Source organism: Phyllostomus discolor, chromosome Y, assembly GCF_004126475.2.
Source record: "Phyllostomus discolor isolate MPI-MPIP mPhyDis1 chromosome Y, mPhyDis1.pri.v3, whole genome shotgun sequence".
In the NCBI taxonomy this organism is placed as follows: domain Eukaryota; kingdom Metazoa; phylum Chordata; class Mammalia; order Chiroptera; family Phyllostomidae; genus Phyllostomus; species Phyllostomus discolor.
Genome location: NC_050199.1, coordinates 4,337,567 through 4,344,436, shown reverse-complemented (window position 1 = coordinate 4,344,436; position 6,870 = coordinate 4,337,567). Strand labels below are relative to the sequence as shown.

The following is a 6,870-nucleotide window of genomic DNA, read 5'->3' as shown; positions in this document are numbered from 1 at the left end:
TGATGTGCCTTGGTGTGTTTCTTCTTTGGGGCTCTCTGAGCTTCTTGGATTTCTTGGAAGACTGTTCCCTTTGCCAGATTGGGGAAGTTCTCCTTTATTATTTGTTCAAATATGTGCTCAATTTGTTGCTTTTCCCCTTCTGATTCTGGTACCCCTATAATTCAGATGTTGGAACATTTAAAGGTGTCCTGGATGCTCTTAAGCTTTTCCTCATTTTTTTTTTAAATTCTTATTTCATCGTGCTTTTCTACTTGGTTGATTCTATCTTCCTTCTGGTCCACTGTATTGTTTTGAGACTCAGATTCCTTCCTTTCACTATTGGCTCTCCTCCGTATATCTTCCTGCGTCTCTTTTATGGTAACCTGCATCCTTTCATCTAATTTGCACCCAAAATCAACCAATTCCATGAGCTTTCTGATCACCAGGGTTTTGAACTGTGCATCTGATTGGCTATTTCTTGGTCGCTCAAAAGGATGAGTCCTGGGGGACTGATCTGTTCTGTTGGAAACATATCTTATGTCTTTCCCTATCTCTCCGTTTTTTCCCCCCCAGTCTGGTTGCTCTTGTTATGGTGGGGGGCTGAGCCTTAAGTATTCACCGGGGCTGGGCACCCCAATCGCTAGATTGTGACGTTATATGTGGAGGCGGGGGCAGGAGCGGGACGGGAGGGAACAATGGGGGTAGTTCGGTTCTCCTGGGCTCAGACCCTTCTCTGGGCTCCTGGGCTGTGAGCTCTGCCTTGGTCCACAATCACTGCCTCACTGGGTCTGCCAGCCGCAGCTTGCGTACTCAGGGATCACCGCCACATTCTTGCGCCCTGGATGGCTGTCACGCCGATTTCGCACCAAATTTTCCCTGACCTCTGCTTGCCGCCAACCTGCACCAGCCCTGCGCCTGCCCTGCTTGTCATCTCCTACCAGTCTGGATGTATGGGTCTACTTCAACCTCTTGGCTGTCCGACTTGCATTCAGATAAATTCTCTGTCAGTTCTGGGTGTTAATTCTGTCTGTAAATTATTGTTGTTCTAATCTTGGTTGTGCGAGGAGGTACGGTGCGTCTACCTATTCCTCCATCTTGCCAGAAGTCCTCCATTCCCTTTCTAATGAAGGCAAAAGTTGAGGCCAGCCAGGCAATGAGACTTACATCATTTTGAGAACTATTGAGGTTTTTTGGCTGGTGTCTTCTGTTTAAAATGGAATTTTAATTGGAATTTAATTTAATTGGAATTTAATTTAAATTGGAATTCTTATTAAATACTCATTAAACCAGATGTGGACTCTTCTTGTTTTAGCAAAGGCCCATTTCTTGTTGTTTCTGGAAACCTGTAGGCTTCCTGTAGCTCTGAAGGCTCAGGTGATAATCTACCCAAAGGCCTCAGCCCCACCACCATGTCACGGGAGTTGCCCCAAATCCCAGGCTTTCAGGCAGAGAAGATTAAATCCAGCCATTCTGCTAAATGTGAAGTTTGCTCTCTTTCTTCTTGTCTTCTCTGCTTAGAAAGAAATACAGACACCAGCAGGTCATAGAGCAGGTCCATGCTTGCACCATATGTTGTATAGGTCTTGGGTTCAAATCCTATCATATTTGTCTCAAGCTATGAACCCTATTGATCTGCAAAGGTAGTAGAGAGTCTGTTCCTGGGCCGTGGGTCTGAATAGAGTCTTGCTGTGTGCATTGCATGACCTTTGTCATATCACACATTGCACCTCAGATTTCTCATGTGTAAAACAAAGTGGTGTTAGGAGGAACAAAGAGATTTCATGTTCCTAAGGTGCTTGGCAGTAAATGTATACACATGTATTGCATGTAGAGTCACTGTTGTTGCTTGACAATGCATTTTGTCTTCTCTATAAACCTCCTTTTCCCCACACTGGATCTTCTTCTTATCCCACACCACATGATAAGCAGTCAGACCCTTTACAACCATAGTTCCTTACCGTAAGGGGACTTGGCCTTAAAATCTGTTCTGGACTGAGAACACAGATTCTGCACCAGTTAGGGAAATTGTTTGACTGAGACCCTCCAGTCTGTCTCCGGTGCCCGAGGTCTGCCTGTCTTCCTAAGGTCCCTCAGGCCCTCTACCACCAAATGAGAGAGCAAGCTGTGGGAGGAGGCAGTTTTATCTGTTAGATCCCATAGCAGGAGTCTCAACTCTGACACCACAATTACTGCAAGGGCATATACTCTAGATGTCTGCAAGCACCCATCATTTTGGCCACCTCTATATCTGTGCTGTCTCCACTGGTACCCATGAGCTTGGAATGCTAAAGGAGTCCACTCATGTGTCTAGACCTAACCAGGCAGACCCTTACTCCTGTTTTATACTCCAAAACATCTTATTCCTCCACTCAACCCTGGGTATTGGGAAAGTTCCCCTTGTCTGTAGGGGGACTCTGCCCACAGAGGCTCCCAGATTGTCATGGCTGAGAATAATTCTACCAAGACATGATCTGCTTGGGGTGGAAATGTGGCCTTTCTTCTCTGAGAGACTGACATTTCCTCCCCAAGCTGATTGTGTCTTGGTAGAATTATTCTCATCCACAATGGCCAGGGGAGCTTTGTGGGCAGAGTCCCCCAACATCTGGCACCCAAACAGGGACCTGAGGATTCAGTACCAGTATCAGTCAGAGGCTACAAGCCTTTGTTGTGGATGGCACACCTAATGATGGAAATCAGTGCTTTCATCCCACCAGGGACATGGGCATCTCTCAGTAAGGCCCCCAGGCATGTTACAGATAAGAGGAAAGGTTTATTTCATGCTGCCCCTGGAGCAGTTTTCTTCTCATTTCACTCCCCAGCACTCTCTTCCTTAAATAGGAGTCTTGCTTTCTCTTCCCAAGCATTTACTGCACCTCAAGGCATGGGTCAAGCATTTAAAAGTCACCAGGGCACTCACCGCTAGAAGACACCCATGAAAGGATAAGCTAGAACTGGACCAGGACAGACCACTAGGTTTCCTGCCAGCCACAAGCAAAAGTCCACACAAGGAGAGGCACACTGTAAAAGCATTCACAGTCCCATCCTCTGGAGCACGATCCCCACCTAGATTTAGACTTGGGGAGGAGAAAGCAAAGATTTTTCCTTTTTATCAGCTTTTGTAGTGAGGTATTTCAGCTTCCTGCTGAGTGCCAAAGTAAAGAGGCAATTCCTTTCTCCAGCTTGAGATCTCCCGTGTCCTCATGGAAGTGGGGGCCTTGTGGAGGTGTCTGTGGTCACATCCCTGAGATGTGTAGGGAACCTAGAAATTCCCTGGATATTCCCCCTTATGTAATTTAACTTTCAGCTCATCTGGGGAAGTGTGATTTAAGAGTTGATCATCCAAGTGCTCCAAACCCCACCAGCTGTTCTAAATGACTGGGAGGGAAACCAAGACATGTAAAAAAGATAGGGATGACCAAGAGATGATCGACTTGGGAACCCTCCTCGGAAGCAGCATATTTAGACCCACTACACTTTCCTCATTAGCAAGAAACAGGATCTGAAGGTTCAGATGGAGTGAAAGCAAAACTGAAACTGGTTTCACAATCGCTGTACTTGTGGTGGGAGGAATTTCAGAAAAGGTTATTTTATTCGTTAAGTTTCTTTGAAGGTTTTTTTCGAATCCTCAGCCATGGGGAATGGGCTCTCTAAGGAACAGGAACAATGTTTTAGGCTAATTCAGCAGCTTTTTTTTTTAATTTTAATTCAGCAGCTTCTTAAGGCTGTGAGATATTTCTCAAATAAACGATCTTTAGATTTGGAAACATGGGAAAAAGTAGGGCAGCAAAGCCATCATAATCAGGAAAGTTTAGGTCAAAAGGGAAGGGACCTATGGGACTGAGGCAGCGGCAACTCTGGACACCAAGGCCTGTGGGTTGCCCCAGCTGTGGTGGGCAACACGGCTGTATCCAGTGAGCCCAGTTGGGGTGGGTGCATGCCCTTGCAACATGATGGGGCCCTCCACCAGGGTTGGGTGGCAGTGGGCAGGGGTTTGGTCCGCCTTGTCTTCCTTCCCATCCCCACACTCATGACCTGGTGCCCATCCCAATGAGCCAGGTCCGCCTCTGAGGCTGCAATTCCTTGCAGCTCCTTGCCTCGGCCAGCACGGAGCATCTGACTTAGAACTGGCATCATGAGGCAAGTTCTTTCTAGCCAGGTCCTCCCCGAGCTAAGAGACAGCAGGCTCAAGACTTTGGGAGGCTGCCTTCATGCTTAGTTTTGAAAAAGTGGTTTCTACTACCCTACTATTTTTCTATCTCTTTCTCCCCATGTTTTGGTCCAGATGGGCAAATTGGACAAATTTAACCTTAGGTACCTCCCACCTCACTTAATATCTGGGTCAGGGACTTTCTCACTCAATGGGAAATACAAATCACCCTGCTCTTGGCATTAACCTTAGAGGTTTGCAACCTTGAATGATTTGGCAGACGGATAATACTTGCTGACCCCTTTCAGAAGATTCAAATATTTACATGTATCTGTAGACACTCAGGTGCTCCACATGCTACTTCCCTCACCAGGGAATCAACAAAGAATATTAGAGTGCATTAATTTGAGGCCTTCAGCCACTTAGGCCATCCACAAAAAATCAAGACTGATAATGAACTGGGGTACATTGTAGAAGCCACTCAATCTTTCTTAGAAAAATGGGGAATTCAGCGTAAAACAGGTATCCCCTATAACCCTACAGACAAACATTTGTTGAAGGGGCTTACCACACCTTTAGAACATTATTAAATTATAAAAGGGGACTCAGGAAACATCCCCCAGGCAATATATATGTACAGTTTTTTTGAATTGTGATGATAATCTAGAGCCACCCACAGACAAATACTTTGTGTACAACAAACCTGAAGGTCCACACCCTTTGGTCTTGTACAAAGACCCATTAAGGGAAGAAAGATGGGAAGACCCAGTTGAACTATTAACATGGGGAAGAGGGTATGCTTGTGTTTCAATTCCCAGAGGCCCTCTATGGCTTCCAGGAAAAAAAGTGAAACCATACCATAACAGACCTATATAACGTACCATAACATACCAACAACAGATGTGGCCATCCATCAGGATTCAACAGCTTGATAAAAAGTAGATTGGCTGGAGGAATGGAAAGAGCAGTTGCTCCCAAGGACCAAAACAGAAGAATGCTGCCACCATGAAACACAGACTCACAGGAGCAACTCCTGGATCAACCTCAGGGAGTAATTCAGAGTGACCTCAAAACCTTCAATACGAGGGCAGAGCAGATTATCCAGCAATCAGGAGTCAGGGATACTCCAGGGAACAGGTTTCTAGCTTATTTGCCAGTTGTTTCTTTAAACTTCACCTAGGTGGCCCTAATCTTGGGCCTCCTTACCTGCCTTGGAGGGGTAGGTTTAGCCTCTGAAACCAATCATATGTATGGGAGCCATGTTATAGATTCACCTATGTTTAAGCTCCTCATTGGGTGGAATCTTGAGCCTCCTTTGTCTAGTAACAATACTGAGTGGACTGGAGACACCTGGCTCCCTCCAGATGGATCCCTAGAGGAATAACATCATTGACTGTCTGTCCCAGAAAGCACTGTATATGTCTCTAACCATTTGCCTGCTTGCTTTTCTGTGTTAACCAATACCCTCTGTTTACCTATTGTGTCTAAGTGGTATGCTTATGCAATAACTAATACCACTCAACTGTCTCTGTCTGCAGTAAATCTTTCCTTAGTTGGAAAAATGGGATTTAAAGAAGAAAGGTCCAATTTTCCTTTATGTCAAAAAATAGTGGATCAACCAAAGCAGTCACTTGGAAATTATGTCATGATCAAGCATCATCATTAACTAATATCACTAGCACCCCTCTAGTAGCAGAAAACTGGGGTGCAAAATGGAAGGTGTATGCCATAGCAGGCTTGGCGATAGTGGACCCAATGCTCCTCCATGTACAATAAACTTAGTTGGCATAGGGGAGGAGCAGGAGCCCCTATTCTCAGAATAAAAAGTCTTAATCATACAGCCCATGGCGTACTTCCACTTGGAAGATGGGGCTCCCCTTTTGTTGACCGTCAGATGGGATAATTTCACTTTATCCAAAGGAGAGATAATGTCTTTGGTTACTTTAACACTTGGAATATTAAATGTACCTGGGTTATTATATGTACTTCTCATCCTTATCTGTTTGTATCCATCCCTGGTACAACTCAACTTATGTATAAATGAGACTTCTACTGTATATACTTTTTCTACTACTCCTGCACTATATATATCAGCTGCTTAACCCATGCAAATGTCACCTAGTTAAATCTGACCACCATAATTGTCATTTGCCAACAGGCTCAGGCTGGGCTTCTTCTTAACTTTTCTCAGGAGGGGGCCAATCTGGGAGGATTGAGTGTTCTCAATAGGCCCTTGCCCATGTCAGGACCTGCTGATTTATAGGCAGGTTTATTGTTTGCATAGTTTGTGGTACTGGAATAATTGGAGCCATGACTACTGCATCTGTAGCCTTTACTGAATCCATTCAAACTGCTCATGGTTGATGTTCTCACTAATACTACTCAACGAATGATTCAACTAGCCCAAATTGATGAGGAAATTCTTACCTGGCCCTGCCACAGAATCTGCAGTTGTCTGGCTTGGAGAGTGACAGGATGCTCTTGCCTTAAGACAACAACTTACTTGTGATCCTGGTTTTTCTAAACTGTATTATTCCATTAAGGTGGAATTCCAGTCAGTATTCCTGAGCAGATATTCATCATCACCTTCAAAGCGCGTTCTCTACCATTCTCAGAGGATAGATTGATCAGCTCCAGCTTGAGCTCTACCAGTAGCTCAGTGACATCAAACACCTTACTGAACAGAAGGTGTTCTAGACCCTCCATGATAATCTACAGTCACTGAATCTTAAGAATTGGTTCAG

The 6,870-nt window shown here is 44.9% G+C and overlaps 1 long non-coding RNA gene across 1 annotated transcript; it reads right to left on the bottom strand.

Annotated features, from left to right (window-relative positions):
- Positions 1–5,736: 5,736 nt before the first annotated feature.
- LOC118498606 lies at positions 5,737–6,199 on the bottom strand. Its single transcript, XR_004901097.1, has 2 exons — positions 6,036–6,199; positions 5,737–5,984 (listed from the first exon to the last, which is right to left on the bottom strand). It is a non-coding gene; the product is annotated as an uncharacterized LOC118498606 (long non-coding RNA).
- Positions 6,200–6,870: the final 671 nt, after the last annotated feature.